Here is an 18,506-nt window from a genome sequence, read left to right as displayed (position 1 = left end):
CGTGCACATTGGGGGGGAAAAAAATTGCCGGTCCCCCCCCATCAGATAGCTTGAGAAGCACTCTCCTATATAACACAGGCCTGATATCATCCAGTTACTCCTGCAGAGAGCTCAGTAACGTGGAGAATTGACAAGATTTGTGTAAGATGGTGCATGTCAGACAAGTGTCACAGCAGTCATGATATAGAGTGGGGAGGCAGTTTGGTCCAGAGGCAAGAGCACTGGACTAGGAGATGGAGACCTGTCTTTTATTCCAAGTTCTACCATTTGAATTGCCATGTGACCATGGACAAGTAATTTTGCTTCTCTGTGCCTCTGTTTCCCTTCCCCGCCCTTTGACTGCATTGTCTATTTGGATTGTAAGCACTTCAGGGCAGGGATTGTGTCTCACTGTTTCTGTGCAGTGCCTGGGGCAGTACTCATATAGGATTCTAAAGTAATTCTGGGTGACATACACTAGTACAGATGAGACACGCTCCTTTGGGGATTATACAAATAGGAGTCCTTGGGCGAGGTTTGAAATGGGGTGCGAAGGGTTTAAACAAACAAGGGTCTTTTGGATTTAGAACCTGGTATGGCTGTAAAATTCTGGACTTGCTCACGTTGAGAGAACAACTGTTAGCTACAGCCATGTTCTCTAATGGCTAGAGATGTCCAGTGTGCGTCCATATTGCTGCCTAGCCAAATAATAGCAACTGTGGAATAGCTTCCCTCCCCCACCCCCCTCAATGCTGAAGCTTTTCACACCAGAAACTGACAAACCCAACACACTCCCAGCTAGAGTTGAACTCACTTTGGCCTGAGCCAGATTAATGGCTAAATCCTTGTTTAGCCACCTCAGTGTTGACATGTTTACTAGCTTTGCTCCCCTCTGCAAATGTCACTCGTCTATATCCAGAGTCCCTACTGTGAAAAATCAGTGGATTGGTTACAGTTCTCAGTTCTGGTTGAAATAAGTTTAGCTTATACTTAGTATGGCCATTGTTGCTCCACAGGGAAGTTATGCTGTCACTGTTAGGTATCTGTCCCAGACCAGCAGGTGGATTAGGGCTGTACTAAATCACATATCACAAAACATTCGCATTGGGTTTCTAAGTGGATTCTATTATTCCTATGCATATCTCATTGGCTCTAAAATCTCACTAACAGTCTGCTTCAATGGCAGCTTTTTCTCTGCTCTTTACCACAGTGGAAGGGTTCTGCCTGGATTCCCCCATAGTATCCTAAGGTTCCTTTAAAACCTCTTGAACCTGTGTGAAATTTCCCACTGAAGGAATGTGGGCTAGTGGTTAAATAGGGAGGACTGAGAGTCAAGGCTCCTGTGCTCCATTCCTGCCCTAGGAAGGAAGTGGACTCTACTGGTTAGATTCCTCAAGTTTAAGGCCAGAAGGGTTCATTACATCATGTAGTCTGATCTCCTGTGCACCACAGGTCAGAGAATTTCACCCAGTTACTCCTGTATGGAGCCCAGTAACTTCTGTTTGACTAAAGCATGTTCCAGAGAGGCATCTAGTCTGGATTAAAGACGTCAAGAGATGGAGAATGCATCAGTTCCCTTGGGAGTTTGTTCCAATGAATGACTCTCATGGCTGAATTCTTCTGCCTTGTTTCTAATTTGAATTTGTCTGGCTTTGACTTCCAGCCAGTTAGAGTAAGAGGGTTGGGCTGGGAGTCAGGACTTCTGGGTTCTATTTCCAATTCTGTAAGAGGAGTGTGGGATAGTGGATTAGAACCAGGGGTGGGGGAAGGAAGACTGAGAATCAGATCTCCTGGATTTTATTCCCAGCTGTGCTGTTGCCTCACTATGTGATGTCAGGCAAGTCTGTTCTATATTCTCTCTCTCTCTCTCTCTCTCTGACCCAGTTGAAACGTTTGTAAAATGGGCATAACATTCCTCAGGGACGTTGAGGCTGAATTAATATTAATCAAGAGCTCCTTGTAACAATGGTACAGTGTGGAAGTTGCTGTTGTGGTGCAGCACTAGTCGTGAGGCTTAAGCATTGATTGTCTGTAAATCTGTTTTACCAGAAAAGAGTGTCAGTAGTTTAAACTCTTCAGCTGGAAAGTCTGTCAGAGGAACTGCCTGAGCGCCCGTCTTCAGAGATACGTAAGTGCCAAAATTGCCCTTTATTTTGATATTTCTCATGTGTATGGTGTGTGATCTCAAAGTGTGAGATATATTAAGCAACAATAAAACCACAGGGCTGGACCATGGAGAACTTAACTCCAGTTCTGAACTAGTCTGGGCCCAACAACCTGAAACAGTGTATATGATAGTGAATGGTTGGTTGCACAGTTACCAGCCCCCAGAGGTGATATTTTGGAGGTACAGGAAAAATCCCTTTGAAGCTGTTGTTCTGCTTGTGTGTTCACTGCAACAGCGGGAGATGTCCAGAGGCTGCAAATGCAAATAGAAAGCAGCAACAGTGTTACTGCACCAGGGACCAAATAGATCTCCAAGCGCAGGTTTACTCATACTTCCCTAGGGAGAGCTCAGCATTGGACACAAACTGGAATATTTGGATTTAAAGAACTGCAAGTCTGAGTTCTCAGTTCTGAAGGGGGGAATCCATTTTCTAGTCCTTTTGTCAGACCGTGGACCACTTGGCAAACATTGACAAATGAGGTCCCATAGCTCGCCTGCAGGGCACTATTGCCATTGTATAGCAGGGCAAAGGGATGCTGAGAGTTAGTGGTGGTGTCAGTAATAGAATCCAGGAGCTCATTCCTAGTTCTTCACTCTAACCACCAGGCAGCACTCCCTCCCATTACCATAATGAGTTAGGCTCCAGTGTTACAACTCTGTAAAATCTAAGGCCTTATCTGTAATAGAAGCACTAGACCCTTAACGCTTTTTCTGGTGTAGCTTATTCCATCCCTCCTATGTGAAACAAGCTAGACCAATAAAAGCACAATTTTGCCAATATAGCAATGCCTACACTAGGGTCTTCTGCTGGCACAGCTATGTCAGTCAGGGATCATGCCCCTGACCAACAGAGCTTGCTGGCAGAGTCTGTAGTGTAGGCATGGCTCCAGCTATGATTCCACTTGTCTCTGGTTTCAGGGAAATATTTGAAGATTTCCCATATTAACCGTTCACTTCACACCTCTGTCCCCTCCCCCAAAACTGCAAATCATTGCAGTTATCTCCTGACTGTTACTCTTAAGTGCTCCCCAGTTATTGCCTGTAAAATGGTAACGGATCTTCCTGGGCTCACACACTGATCTGGTGCCCTTGTTTTGGCTTTAAAAGGTATAGAGGTTAGGGTCCTGTGTATCGGTGGGACTATTCCTCTGGTCATGCCTTCAGATTAGAGGCAGTTGTTCCTGAGTTCATCAACCTCAGATTTGCATATCTGGGTACTTGTGATAGACATGGTGGGTGAGGTAATATCTTTTGTTGGAACAACTTCTGCTGGTGAGAGAGACAAGCCTTTGAGCTACACAGACCTGAAGAAGAACCGGCAGAAGTTGGTCCAATAAAACATATTGCCTCACCCACCTTGTCTCTCTAATATCCTGTGACCAACGCAGCTACAACACCACTGCAAACAATTTAGGGCAGGATATTCCCAATTAAGGTGCCTTCTACATATTCTCTTCCCCGCACCCTCAGGTTTTTCAAGCTGTGAGTCTAGGGCTGCGAGCCCTGAGATGGGTTTAATTAACCTTGTATTCATACAGATTCTTTTTTAGGTAAAAGGTGGGTTTTTTTAAATGGAATGCTCAAGTACGGAGGATTTATTTTATAGGCCCATATATAACTCTTTTACCATTTCCAGGCCACTGGAATCATCCCTGAACCTTGTTAATCCCTTGCTGATGGAATGAGAGGAAGAAATAAAATTATATAAAAAAATGTGGCACTTAAGGCTTTAGAAGAGTGCATGTGTTTTGAGGCAGCGCCAGCTGTCAGCAAGCAAACCTGACTAGACTCAGGCCCCTCAGAGTGCCAGCAGGCAGGGCCCAGTGTGTTCCCTCACTTCTCTCTCTGTCTCTCCCCCACCCCCTCACCCCTTGTTGGTCTCTCTCACCTAGATAGAGACTAAGAGTGAAGCAAAATATACTTGGATTACAAACAGTCTGTGGGCACAGCAGAGAATTGTGGCTTAACTTTAACAGAGAATAAGCCTGGAGTAGAAGGGGGAGAAAAGAACAAGAGAGGTGGAAGGTAGCTTTACTGGAGGAAGCTTGAAGCCTTCCCATAGTAAGAGAGCAAGAGACATACGTGCTGCAGCAGAACATACTCCAAATGCTGTGAGGAATGCTGTATAAAATTAATTTTTAGTTTTCTGTATTTAGCTATTTCTCAGATGAATAATGCACTTCAGTTTGGAAAAGGATGAGCTGTAGCTGGTGTTAACTTCACATTTTAGCTTTGTCTTCCCCCTCCTTCAGGCCTCCATTCTTGATGGAGGCTGCCCCCCACCTGGCCCCATTGCAGACCTGTGGCCTGCTGTAGTATTTCAATTCTGTGCCTTCCTCTCTGCCTCCCCTGAGGTTTTCTCACAAACCTGGCTCTAGGCCTTCCTTAGGTTTGTCTCTTTACCTTGGCAGACACTGATTTTAAGGTAGGCGAGGAAATGGTGTTAATGCAGCTGTGTTACTGTTCTGCTGCTTACCTGTCTGTGCACCTCAAGGAGCAGGCTGAAAACCCCCTTTGTGCAGGAAGTGCCTGGTCCATATAGATGCAGTAGCCAGCTATGGGGATAATGGGTTATTCTTGGACACGCCTGTCACAATAAATCAAATCTGCCACAGCACATAGTAACAATGGGCAGTTTTGTTGCTTGACATGCTCACAACAAGAGGTTTCCCACCGTCTCTATGGCTCAGTGCTGCAGGCATTTTGCTGCAGCTGCCCATTCAAGGCAGTAGAAGCAAAGCTCACCCCAGTGTCTGTTTTAAATATCCCCCAACTCCATTTCTTTTTGCTTTCAGGGTTATTTTCTGGGTTTCTATGTGGCGTGGGGAATGAGCATGTCTAATGGTTAGAGGAAGGCTCTGGAAGTTAGGATACTTGGGTTCTGTTCCTATGTGAATTCTCCTTTCTTTCTCGTTGTTTCCTTGTTTGTAAAATGGGCAGGATACCTCTGTTCCTCAGAGGGACGTCTGTCGTAAGGCACTGTGTGATCCTTTATGGAGAAGGCCAAAGTGTTAGTTATGTTGTCATTGCAAAGTTTCATGTGACAGCTCTTCAGAATGAAATGGAGTCACCTACGAAAATGTCTCAACTTGGGAGTAGGGTAATGACCAGGGTCTACACTGTAACAGACACAGCCTGCAGCTAACCCAGCCTAGTAATGCTAAACATCTGTAGTGCCTTTTACCTGAGGATTCCCCATATTGTGCGGTGGGGTGATCATCTCCCTCCACCTTACAGATTGAGCACCAGAGACACAAAGGGGAAGGGGGATGTACCTTGCTCGAGATCACACAGGGAGTCTTTAGACCCAGAAGTCCTATCCATAGTCCCTGTGTTCTGATCACTAGCCACTCTCCCTGATGTTAAGAGCTGAGCACTTGCATCCAGGGCACTGTTGCTAAGGTTGGTTCTTCCACAGTGCTGTTATCAGCAGTTCTAGGCTGCTAACCAGCCCACTGGCTTGCTGGGTGGAATGTGCTTGTCTGGAAGAAGTTATTTATCATTTCATTGACTTGAGGCATCTGATAAGCCCTTATGGCAAACATTGAATAAAAATATAGAGATGTGCCCCTTGCAATAGTACTGTAAACAATGGCGAGAACGCTTGCTGCTATCCAAAAGTAGCTCTTGCATCAGAGTCTGAAATGTCACTGCAGCACAGTGCTAAGCTAGTAGCATAAACTCTCATGTGTAACCTCCTCTGGGCTTGACTGACTGCCCCCTGCCGCTTGGAGGGAGGGTGTCTGTCCATCTCACTGAGATGTCAAGCTGTGTGTTCTGCAGAGCTATGGTGCCAGCTGTTAGAGTTTTAAAAGGAGAGAATTGGCGTCAGGAGTTTTCAAAGGCAAGTCTTGTGCTGCTTAGCTCTCATCCAACATTCCTCCTCTTCCACCTTGTGTAAACATGATCTAATCCTTGGCGTGCCTACCGTTATCCCCATTGTTCGGATGGTAATGCTAAGGCATGCAGCCTTCATGACTCACCCATGGGTCTGGGGAAACAGTTGGTGTTTGACCTGGGATAGGAATATAGGAATTCCTGTCTTCTAGGCCTGTGTTTAGGCCATGTCTCTCTCCAAGGGAACCCAAGAGTTTGGGTGCTTTTGGATAGTGTAGATTTCTTCTTTTCCTGCCCTCAGAGCTGCTGTTGAATCAGGTGTACTTGGATTATAAACTCTTTGGCCCAGGGAATGTCTTTTTGATCTTTTTGTAGAGTGCCGAAGACAATAGGGCTCCTAGGTGCTCCTGTATTACCAATAATGATAGTAGCATGGTGTTCGGAATGTCTCCACTAACTGCTTTTTGCCTTCCACAGCAAGTGTCAGTTCCTAGTCCTGGTGGTGCTACATGGTTTTCCTCCAGTCTCCATCTGATCTCCTTTTATTTTCCCACAGTTTTCCTAGCTTCTGACACCTAACCACTCACTCTTCATCCTTGTTGCACTCACTTCTCCATGCCATCTTCAATGGTGCACCTGGAACCTGCTTAGCCTTAACATGACCGGCATCCTCCCCTTCAGATCTGTCCTGGGCGCTGCTGGGTCAGACCGGCCGTTTTCATAGCAATGGAGACAATATGAGAGATGCTTCCTGGCCTCTTCAGACCTGCTAGGATCATCTGGGCATGTCTCACCTAATCGATTCCCTGCCATTGCAGGGGGCTCAGATATTGGTGACCCCTTGAGGTCCCCTGTTCATGCCTTTGGTACATAACAGTTTAATCTCCTGAGAACTGAAATGCTTTAGTCTAACCCGTTACTTGCCTGGGTGATGGGTGGAACCCCCCATCCCACCGTTGGGGAGGCTAGCCCCCCAGCCCTGTCCCTACCACCTAAGGCCTCCCTCTTCTGTGGCTGGAGCCCAGAGTCCCAGGCCGCCCCCACTTCTCCCCCAGTAGCCAGAAGAGCCCCAGCCGCCCTGCGCCTCCCGTCCTGAGACCCCAAGGCACCCTGCAGGAAAAGCTCTTGTCTGTTCCTGAAGAACCTGAGCTTTTTATATGAGCCATGCAGATTCCAGGACAGCTGAGGAGGCGGTATGTGTTACTCAGCTTCCTGGGTTCATCAGCAATCTCCCTGGAGTCCAGGGAGATTATTGATGAACCCGGGAATCTGAATAGCACATACCGCCGCCTCAGCTGCCCGGGAACCATAATGGGGCATAATAATAAACAAAAACTTCCCCCCCAAATCGCCTGTGCAAACCGCCAAAACCAGCATCTGGTGGCGATGGCTGCCTGGCATATTATACCCACCGCTTATGGTTACTAGGGCTCAACACAGGAATAACTGGGTGAAATTCTTTGGCTTGTGGTAATCAGGAAGTCACATTATATGGTTTTAATGGTCTCTTCTGGATTTAAACTCTATGAAATACTTACCATCAACAGTCAGGTAAGCTCACGTGGAGATCTTTGATAGGCTAACTGCCTTATGTGCCAGCTGCACAGTCAACACTCTGTACTTTGTACAATGTTGGAATGGAAGGATGGCCCAGTAGCTAGGGGGTTGGGAGACCTGGATTCAGTTCCCTGCTCCGCTGCCGACCCTTGGGCAGTCACTTAATCTCTGTGCCTCAGTTTCCTCCTGTAACACTGAATGGATTATTATATTGTAGTAGTGCCTAGAATCTTAGCAAGCAGTAGTACTGGGGTTCTCAAATTGGGGGTCAGGACCCCTCAGGGGGTTGTGAGGTTATTACATGGGGGGTTGCGAGCTGTCAGCCTCCACCCCAAACCCCACTTTGCATCCAGCATTTATAATAGTGTTAAATATATTAAGTGTTTTTAATTTATACGGCTGGGGGTCACACTCAGAGGTTTGCTCTTTGAAAGGGTCACCAGTATAAAAGTTTGAGAGCCACTGAACTAGCACTTCCCTGTCTCCCTGTGGTGTCGGGATGAATGCCCTGACGATTGTCAGGTGCTACGGCAACGGAGGCCATACAAATACCATAATAGATGTTTGTTCCTTTCTTTCTTTGCAAGCTGGGGTTGGCATTTAATCTGAAACATGCATGGCACAAATTGGACCCATGTACTGCTTACACACTCCCATGCAACTATGAAAACTCTGCCCACTTGGTTTCACCAGTAACTGAATGGTGATCCCGGCTCCCAATTGGCTGAAAGTTGTGCCTCCTTCATTAGTCTCCCCTACCCCATCCTGTTCATTTGTCTCATCCACTTAGTATGTTTTGTCTCCTAGACTTGAAGATCTTTGGGCAGGGCCTGTCAGTTTCTTTGTTTGTGCAGCACCTGGCACAATGGGACCCATCCTGACGGAAGTTTCTAGGTGCTACTGCAATATACATGCTAATAATTGGAAGTTGGCAGTGGTAGGTTCTTATAACTGAAGGGTATATTGGGATTTCGAATGAGGTTTCCGTTAAAGCCCATTCCCTCCCGCACTGCTCCGGAACAAATGGAATTGTACCTAGAATATGGTGCTTCACATGTTTCAAAGCACCAGCCTATATGTAGCAGAGTCACGTTGGGAATAGAGACAATTGCAGCTGTCCCAGTAGATGATTTTTCAGGCCATTCTCCTGGAAGTAATTACATTAGAATTCCTAGAACCTATCATACAACATGCAAGGCTATTCCTCACTTTTAATTATTTCTGCATAATACAGCTGGTCTGCAAGAGTGGTTGCTGTCCCAGAAAAGCTGGCTTGAGGTTTCTTCTAAATTCAGTTACTCTTCGCTCTCAGACTATTTTCTCCTTTTATTGTAGCATGTGATTTTTAACTGAGGCATAAACTCTATTTGTGCCCCTCTCCTGCCAGAAGTAATGTCTTTATCTCTTTTAATAACTCTCTTTTTGGACGTGTGCATGGAGCAAGGGATGCAAGGGAAGGTGGTGTAATAAGGAGATGGATACTTATTGCAGTAACCAGGTTGGCAGGGGAAGGGAACAGCAGCACAAGGGGGTTGGAAGCTTAATCCTGGGGGGTTGTTACTTAGTGGCAGGGTTCTCCTGCTGGCTGACTGACCTCAAGCAAGTCCCCATTGTACCCTGAGGTTTGGAGAGGTTAATGCGTTCCTTGTGGTGGTGTCATGAGGCTCCTTGGCATTTACTGGCAGCCTCTGTTAGAGAAGGACCAGTTATACCAGTGGACTCTGTGTGTGTCTTTCTCTTGCTCTCTCACACACACTCACTCGTCATGATAGGAACTGGATGAGACCAGTAGAGCCTTTTCTGCAGACCACCCAACTAGCTTCATTTGTGATTCGTCACTAGCTGGATTTGAACTATAATGAGACAGGAAGCCTCACCTCTAATCTCCCTGAGGGGTATAACTTCACTGCCGAGTTAACATGGGTGATGGGCACTAGAGTCTGAGCACCCATGTTAACCTAGCCTGCGTGCGAGCAGCCACCCTGCAGAGCCCAACCCAACTTATTCAGTCCACAGTGGTGCTGCACTTCTCCATGTGTGACTAGGACTTCTGGGGGCATATGCCATGTTTCTTTGTGCTGTGATGAGCTTGAGCCACTCTGATTCTTCCTCAGTGAATTGTGGGAGAAGTCTGTCCTGGCCATGTGGGGGGAATTGTGGGAAAGACACTGTACAGTGATCAGCACTTAAGTGAGTTAGTCTGCATCCTCATTGCAACATGGACAGTTTACCAGCCTGAGTGGAAGCCTCACTTGGGTTTTAGCCTATAGACCAGGATGGGCCAGCCAGCCCCATTTGAAAGCACACTAAGCTTGGGTGCGAAGGATTTATGTGTAGACCGGTGGTGGGAGTGGGAGGAATCCTTGGGTGAGAGCCCAAGGTAACACTTTAATGAAGAGGTATCCTGAGCTGATCTCTCTGCCGGAGTGACTGACTGTGTATTGCATTACTGTGGTAACAGAGACCTCTATGGCAAGTTAGCCTGTGCTATTCCACTGACTGTTCAAGCATCAGATCCAGACTTCCTGGAAAAGAGCGAAGAAGATAATGTGCGAGCAACACCCCGTTGAGAGTGCTCTGAATCTTGCCTTGGAGCAGTGGTGTCTAATTCAGCCTCCAGGGAAGCCATGTCGTGGCCTGGCCTCCTCCTCGTGCTGAGTCAGTGAGGGAACAGCTCTGAGAGCAACCAGTCAAGCGAGAGAGGTATTTCAGTTTGACAGTCCTAAGCTTTGCACTCATTGCTGTCACTGTGTGTAATCTTCCCAGGGATGCTAGTCAGGGCTAGTCACACTTGTCCTACTGTGAGGAGCCTGAAGCAGGTGGCATAACCTGATCACTTTAATGCAGGAAGTGGTAACTGACTCTCGGAAATGTCTTCCCTCCAACCCAAAACCGAACCCAGGAAGAGGAGTGTTGGCTTCATGCCATGATTCTCTGGTCCCAATCTTTGCCTTGTTTATGTCTTTATTTATATTACGGTAGCACCCGTGAGCCCAGTTGTGAACCAGGACTCCACTGTGCTAGGCTTTATACAGATAAGAGAGAACTCGTACCCCAAACAGCTTACAATATGTTTAAACATTAGTTTGCTATGCTGAATTGTTATCCCCTACAACTGTCTCCTTGTCCTGGAATAGGAGTGAAACTTAAGGGGTAAGCTGCATTTCGCTAAATTTATTTTCAATCTGGTGCAGGCCTCTGTGTGGACCTGCTGAATTTGATTTAAAAGTGGCTTCTTTTGGGTTAGCTTGAGGGTCAGGTTTTCAAAGTGCCCAAGTTCCAGTCTCAAAAGTGCAGTGGAGTTCTTTGGGGGGTCCTGGCTCTTGACAGGATGGAGGCTCTTAGGTCACTTCCATGTTTTTGGAAGTGTTTCTCCTAAATCTGTTCCCAGTCATCTGAAGCTAAACCTCCAAAAAGCCACCTTTTAAACCTAAATTGAAATATCCACAAGAAATTTTCACTGGTTTAATGCAATCTGTTTAAATTATCACCTTGGGTTACACTTTCTCGTATAGACCAGCACTGAGTTGACGTTTAGTTTGTCTGACTAGTGGAGGAATGTACAACATTCCAGACAGTGGTTCTGTCTATGTCTAGCGGAGAGAGTGCTGGACTGTGACCTGAGTTCTATTCCCAGATCTACCACAGGCCTGACGGGTACTCTGGGCAATCACTTTGCCTCTCTGTGCCTCAGTTACCCCATCTGTAAAATGGGGATAACAATACTGACTTCTGTAAAGTGTTGAGATCCATGGATGAAATTTGGAGGTATGAACAAGAAACCCTGCAGTGGACAGTTATGAAATAAGCTGCTCCAAACAGAACTTTTCTCCTAAACCCCTGTCAGTCAGCAGTCGGTTTCTACTCTGAAGCATGAGGATTTATATTACTCTACAAATGTTTCTTACTTTGTCTCTCATGACTATAGTTTTTCATTATCCATTAAATATCTCATCCTTTTTTGAGGTTTAGGAACTAATCTAAGGCATATGTACACATAAAAGGGGCACTAACTTGAAATCCAGGCAGTTTAAGACGGTTCCAGTTGCAATACTCGCCCTTGAATCTTCTTCCCAATGTTTGATTTTTTTTTTGCAGTTACTTTTTCCTACTCGAACCCCCACCCCCAATTCTCTCACTACCTTTTGAAAGACCCACCCTAAAGGAAATGGCTACCTCCAGCTAATGGTGAAGCAGACCATATGCCAAGGGCTGTGAAATTCACAAAGTAAACAAAAGTAGTCAGTCAGTCATCTCAGTTCCAGCTAAAAGAAGGGTAAACATTTCCAAGCAGTAGCATCATTAAGTTGATAGTGTCCCTTAAAGCATGATGTATGTGTGACTGCTACCTCAGAATAAGCTGATCATGGGCAGCTGTATTTTTAAAGCCTCTCACCAAATGCTGCCGTCCAGTGATCCAGATGTCTTCCTTGTCTTGTACATCTAGCATGGGCAGTGTATTCCTATTTTGGGTTGGGCTTCAAGGTGAAAACAGGGTAAGGCAGGTTGCTGGAGAGTCTGCATGCATCATCTTGGATGGCAGCTGGAACAGAATGATTTACAAACCTCTCTGTGCTCATTATTGCCGGTGTCTGGTGCTCAATTCAAATAAGAGTGAGTTAACTTTGTCAGGATGTGGGCCACATCGTAATAGATGCTTCCCCTCCTGCTCAGGAGTGCCTGGTCCCCTTCACCAGTGGGAGGGGTTCAAAGAACATCCCTGTGGTAGTTACAGCGGTTCCTGATTTGGAAAAGCAACGTTAGGAATGTGTTTTTAGCTTTCTTGAATGTGGAAATATATCCTGTATGACCCGCCACCTATCCAGCTTTCCATCAGGCTACCAGTGGTCAATGAACCAAAGTTAACTAATGAGACGAAGTTTATGGCTACACTACGAGGCTTTTAGTGACATGGCTGTCCCACTACAGACATGCTGCTAAAAGTCACGCAGTGTAGCTGCTGTTTTTCGGTAGGAGAGCGCTCCTGCCGACAAAGCGCTGTTCAAACCGGCGCTTTTTGTCGGTAAAACTTTTGTTGTTCGGGGGTGTGTGTGTGTGTGTTTGTTTTTTAACACCCCTGAACGACAAAAGTTTTGCTGAGGAAGTGCCAGTGTAGACATCTCCCCCCCTCCCGCCCCCGGGTATTCTTTGGTAGCCCTTCACTAAAAGGATGTTAGCCCAGGTGTCTTGGAGGTAAACAAAGCCTCAGATAAACTTAACAGATCCACAGAGTTTAAGGCCAATAGGGACCATTAAATCATCCATTCTGACCTCCTGTTTTTCACAGGCTGAAGAGTTCCCCCCCCCCCCCAAATCCCTGTATTGAGCCCAGCAGCTTGAGTTAAGCTGAAGCATCTTTCAAAAAGGCATCCAGACTTTATTTGAGATGGAGAATCCACCACTTTCCTTGGGAGTCTTTTCAATGGTCAATCACCTGCAGTGTTAAAAGGTGCTTTATTTCTAATCTGAATGGATCTGGCTTCAGCTTCCAGCCCATTGGTTCTTGTTATGCCTTTTTCTGCCCTTTTGTACTTAGTATTTTTCTCCCTGCAGAGGTACTTGTACACTGTGATCAAGTCACTTCTCAATCTTTTGGATAAAGAGCTCAGTCTTGGCTTAGGCATCTCACTGTAAGGCATTTTCTCCCACCTTCACATCATTTTTTGATTCTTTTTCTGCACCCTCTCCAATTTTTCAACACCCATTCTAAAATTTGGACACTAGAACTGGATACAGTCTTGCCAATGACGTATACAGAGATGAAATTGCCTCTCTGCTCCTACTTGCTGCTCCCCCACTTCATATGTCCAAGACTCTCGCTAGCTCTTTTCCACAGCATCACGTTGCGAGCTGTCATTGAGTGTTCTGAGAGAAGACGCTGTTGAGTAGATTTTAATGTCAGAGATTCAGACCTTGAATGAATCGGAGCCCTTGGCCTGTTTATGTCAGTCCGCAGTAAAGCGACATCTGGAGAAATGTGGCATCTGGTGCCTTGTTCTGTGGTGACACTTGGGTTCTGTCTCTGCTTTAAACACCCGCTCCTGGGAGCAAAAATCCATAGTTGTGAAGAATTCCGGAAGCGGAGGAGATCATAAGTGTAGATTGCAATGGCTGTTGGGGCTTCCCCTGGGAGTCTCAAGTCTAGGCACTGACGTATCTCCTGGGGAAGAGGCTGAAGCCCCATTGCTTGGGACATTTAAAGCTAGGCTGTGTAGAGACTTCGAGCTGCACTGAAGGAGCAGTTGTGGACTAGATGGGGCCTGAGAGTCTCATCTAAGGGCAGTGGGTGCCAGCCAGCTGGTTTGCACTTGGCTCTTCAGTAGATCCTGCAAAACAGCTGATATGACTAAACTCAGTGTTTTCCAACCTGTCTGTGGTCCAGCCTGCACTTTGGCCTGGCAGAGGGAAAATTCTCTTATCTCCTGTTTGGCAGTAATAGCTTCAAATAGAAGAATAAACAAAGTAATGCTGTAGGACCCCGGTCAGGATAAGACCATTCAAAGGCCACCCTTCTCACATTGGGTTTTCTAGTACTTGGTTCTTTTACCCTTTCCAATGCTCTCTTGGCTGTCAGTGGGAGAGCCTCCTCTGCAGTTCTGGTCACCTGGAATGACCTTTCCCAATTTCTTTGTTTCCTCAGCTCTCTCCTGTCCCCTCTCAAACTCAACTGGAATTGTTTGTTCTCTGTTGTCTGAGCCTTGTTTGCTCTCCCTCGGCTATTGATGAAGTTACATTAGAGTGTTTGCTGTAGGTAGAAAGAAAAGGAGTACTTGTGGCACCTTAGAGACTAACCAATTTATTGTAGCTCACGAAAGCTCATGCTCAAATAAATTGGTTAGTCTCTAAGGTGCCACAAGTACTCCTTTTCTTTTTGCAAATACAGACTAACACAGCTGTTACTCTGAAACCTGCTGTAGGTAGGTTGTGTGCAGACTTCCAGTGCATTCCTAGAAGGATGACTAGCTAGGATGGTGGAAATTGGAGTGTTGGCAAAGCGTACATTTTGGATGTCGCTTCCAAGGATTGCAGCAGGAAGGATTGCCCAGTGTTTAGGGCACTGGCCTGGAATTTGGGAAATCCTGGGTCAAGTCCCTGCTCTGCCACAGATTCATTGTGTGACCTTGGGCAAGTCACTCAAGCGCCTAAATAATTTGTGTACTTTTGAAATTTTCACTAAGTGCCATTATCAAAAGTGACTCAAGCACTTAGGAGCTTCAGTCAGCGGGAGCCTTCTAGTGTTTGAGTCACTTCTGAAAATGGGAGTTGGGCTCCTGCATCCCTCTTCGGTGGTTTAGAAAATTTTGTCCTTAATGTCTGTGCCTCAGTTGTCCATGTGTAAAATGGGGCTCATAGGGCTTCCAAGCAGGGGTGATGGGAGGATGAATACATTGAAGCTTGAGGTGCTCAGAGCCTATGGGAATGGGGAGGTCAGAGGGAAGGAGTAGTGCAGGTAAGTTGGCTTGGAAGGATGAGGTTTTTACCTGTAAATATTAATTTTGCCATGTGTACACAAACCGATGCAAAAATATTTCCATCCATGATAATAGAAAGTTACAGGTAGACAGCGTAAGAAAGATGCTGCTTGAGAACTTACTAGAGTTTGATTTAAGGATATTTACTTTGTATATTTTGACAGGTGATGTTGATAGTTTGTTTTAATGGCAATAAAAGTTTGTTTTTTAATCTCAACTTCAATTGTCATTAAATAATTGTGCCCCCACATAATTTCCTGCAATTGTGAAAATGTAAATTGATAAAAATTTAAAAAATGTTTAAAACATCCATGTTATCTGTTAAAACTATTTTAAAAAATTGAATTCTGCCAAACCTGCATACAATACCTTTTGTGAATATTCATTTGTGTGGAAACTGGGATTGTAACAGATACACTGTGTACTTTGCTTCCAAGAACTGAAGTCTAGGACATCTGAAGTCCTGATATTTGATGGGGTGTTCCAAAGTAGTAGTAGTACCTAATTTTTACATAGTGCTTTTCATTCATAGATCTCAAAGCACTTTACAAAGGAGATAGGTATAATTATCCCCATTTTACAGGGGGGCAAACGGAGTTACAGTGAGGGGATGTGCCCAAGGTCACCCAGCAGGCCAGAGACACCGGGCCTGGGTTCAGTTCCCAGAGACAGGGATTGAACCCAGGTCTCCAAGTCCCAGCCCAGTGCCCTACCCACTAAGCTATACTGCCTCCTAGCACCAGCCTTTTGTGAGGCTGGACTGAATTCAGTTGTACACTGTTGTTTGCGTCTCATGTCTTTTCTTGACGACCCCAAAAGCAGTGGTCAAACAATTAGTAAGCTGTGCCAAGAAATCTTCCTCGGTGAAGGTCCCTTGTCTGCAAACCAGAATGACGCAGGCCTGCTTGCTTTGTGGTTCACCTTCTTCATGACATGCAGGATTTACTTGAAATCAGATTGATGTGCGTCTCCTTGGGAGGTTGTGCTTGACATCCTAGCCATGGCTGGGGTCGGGTTGCGAGCAGCTGTTCTCTGTCTGACCAGATGCCTTGGCTGCTCCTTTGGCTTAAGAGCGCAGGGACAGTCAGGCTGGCCTGTTTGGCTCTTAAATCCCACCCTAATCGGAGCTGCCACCTGTTTGACTCAAAGCGTGTGCAAGAGGACTGAGTTTTTCTGCTCCAAGTACCAGGTGGAAGAGTTTGGAGGAGGGGCAGAAGAAGATAAAAGGTGGTGGTTGAGCAAATGATGCTAAGAGACTTTCAGTGGCTGCAAATCCCTGGTTACTATAATTAAAGCCCAAGGAGCAACATATTAGTTTTATTGGGCACATTTGCAAGTCTAATGGAGCACTGATTGAGCGTATTAATTGGAGGTGGCCATGCTGCTGTTCCTCAGGGGGACAGCGCTTACTAAACATTCTGAAGTCCACATAGGGGGGTGGAAAACATGGCCTTACCTTGGGGAAGATTGCTCTTTGTTAATCTCTCTGGGAAGCTATGGGAAAGTCTAATGGGCTGGAGGAGAGGGTATGCCAGGTGGGCATGGAGGGGGTGAATAGCCAATTGTAGTCTGTGTGATAGTTTTGCTACATTTGTTACCAGGCTGTGCTGCTGAGTAGTTTAACACCCTATGCTAGCGGTTCTCAAACTGGGTCAAGACCCCAAAGTGGGTCACAACATGGGGTCGCCAGGGCTGGCTTAGATTTGCTGGGGCCGAAGCCCGAGTCCCACCAACCAAGGCCGAAGCCTGATGGCTTCAGCCCTGAGTGTTGGGACTCAGGCTACAGACGCCCCATTCCCATTTCTCTCCCCGTTCCCTCCGTGGTAGAAGCCCTTGGGCTTCAGCTTTGCCTCCCACCCTGCCAAGGTCAGTGGGCTCGGGTGTGCTCAGGCTTCAGTCCGCCCATCTGGGGTTGTGTAGTAATTTTTATTGTCAGAAGGGGGTCGCAGTGCAGTGAAGGTTGAGAATCCCTGCCCTGTGCTATTCCACAGTAGTCCTGGGAATGGCTTGTGCCACCCAAAGATTGTAGAATTAAATAGGTCTGTACATATTGCAGTGGAAACCTCCTTGTAGTCAAGGTCCAGGCTCCAGGAAAAGGCAGCAGGGCTGGGAGGATTCTGTGCATGAGTTGGGCTGCGAGTTTGTCATGGAAGTCACGGATTCTGTGACCTCTGATTTTTTCCAGCGGCTGGTGCACCTGTCTCTGGGGCAGCTCAGGCAGCCCCTGTGCCAGGTACACCGGCCGCTGCTGCGGTAGTCTCAGGCCACCGTGCCCACTCCCACCCCCCAGCAGCAGAGTTGGGTGTGGGAGGGGGCAGAGGATTGGGGCTTGGGACAGGGTGAGGCGGGCTCTGGGCAGCGCTTTCTTGGGGGTCTCCCTGGAAGCGGGGACATCCCCCTCACTCAGCTGCTAGGCAGAGCCGTGGCCAGGCAGCTCTGTGTGCTGCCTCCGCCTGCAGGCACCGCCAGTGGGAACTGCCCCCAAGTAAGTGCCACCCCCACTCCAGCACCAGCAGAGGTCCCAGGCTGCTCACCGCCACCTGCTCTTCCAGCACCCAGGCTGCCCTCCCCCAGGACCCGAGGGGCTTCCAGGCTGCCCCCCCTCACCCCACCCCAGTTTAGTCACCAGTGTTTTTAGTAAAAGTCGTGGACAGGTCACGGGCCATGAATTTTTGTTTACTGCCCATGACCTGTCCGTGACTTTTACTAAAAATACCCGTGACTAAAACGTAGCCTTATGTATGAGCCCTGCCCACCTCCACAGGTTCAAATATCAACCCTCTCTCCTTCCGGGACAAGAGTTCCAGCATGAGGCTTCTGGACAGAGCTGCTGGCTGGTCTTTATGGACACCAGATCCTCTGGGCTGCCACATTAGTGGGACTCATTGCAGTGCTCCCTTCCCAGCTACACAACGTGGACCAGTTGTGTGCCAGCCACCAGAAGTGGCTTTTCTTGGCTGGAAGGGGCTATAGAACAGGGTTTGTTAGGTCTTTGCAAGGAGTCTTAGGTTTGTAAGGGGCGGTGGGCCCACCATCTGTCCTTGGTGCAAGGTGTCCAAAATAAAACAGCACAATAGAGGCTGTTCAGTGTTTGCCTCAGAAGTGCCCTTGGCTTGGAGTCCTCTGTCTATCTAGCCTCTACCCAATTGGCAGAGCTTCCGTTAGGGCTTAAACAACAGCCTTTTGTTATCTCCAGCTGCTGCTAATTTAGTGGTGGCCTTGGAGGAGCAGGAGATGACTGTGGTAGGGGATGGGGAAGAGGAATCTTTCCCCCACCCCCACTTGCAGTTCCCACCCTCCATATTCTCAACATGGAAGCACATTTGTCTTGCTTTCTCACATGGGTCAAGTGAGTGGAAGGTACCCTTGGAAGGCATTGGGCTGGTGGCTTCTGGTGAGCTTTGTGCTTTTATTTCCCCTCCACCCCTTTCTTCCTGACACCACCTGTAGCACAAAATGTCTGTTGGAGATGAATTACCTACTTTACTTCAAGG

The 18,506-nt window shown here is 47.0% G+C and overlaps 1 protein-coding gene across 11 annotated transcripts in view; it reads left to right on the top strand.

The window, feature by feature from the left end:
* Positions 1-18,506, top strand: part of MARK2 (microtubule affinity regulating kinase 2) — a 102,616-nt gene that overhangs the window by 38,743 nt on the left and 45,367 nt on the right. Inside the window, exon 1 of one of the 11 annotated variants that reach the window (XM_073351792.1) lies at positions 2,016-2,107. The exons of the other annotated variants lie outside the window; for them this stretch is intronic. The gene's annotated coding sequence lies outside the window, so the exon portion shown is untranslated. Of the gene's footprint in view, positions 1-2,015; positions 2,108-18,506 lie in introns of those variants that run through there. 11 annotated transcript variants of the gene reach the window in all.

This window comes from Lepidochelys kempii, chromosome 7 (genome assembly GCF_965140265.1).
Source record: "Lepidochelys kempii isolate rLepKem1 chromosome 7, rLepKem1.hap2, whole genome shotgun sequence".
NCBI classification, from domain to species: Eukaryota; Metazoa; Chordata; order Testudines; family Cheloniidae; genus Lepidochelys; species Lepidochelys kempii.
The sequence above is the reverse complement of the archived record's forward strand: the minus strand, read 5'-3'. Positions and strand labels throughout refer to the sequence as shown.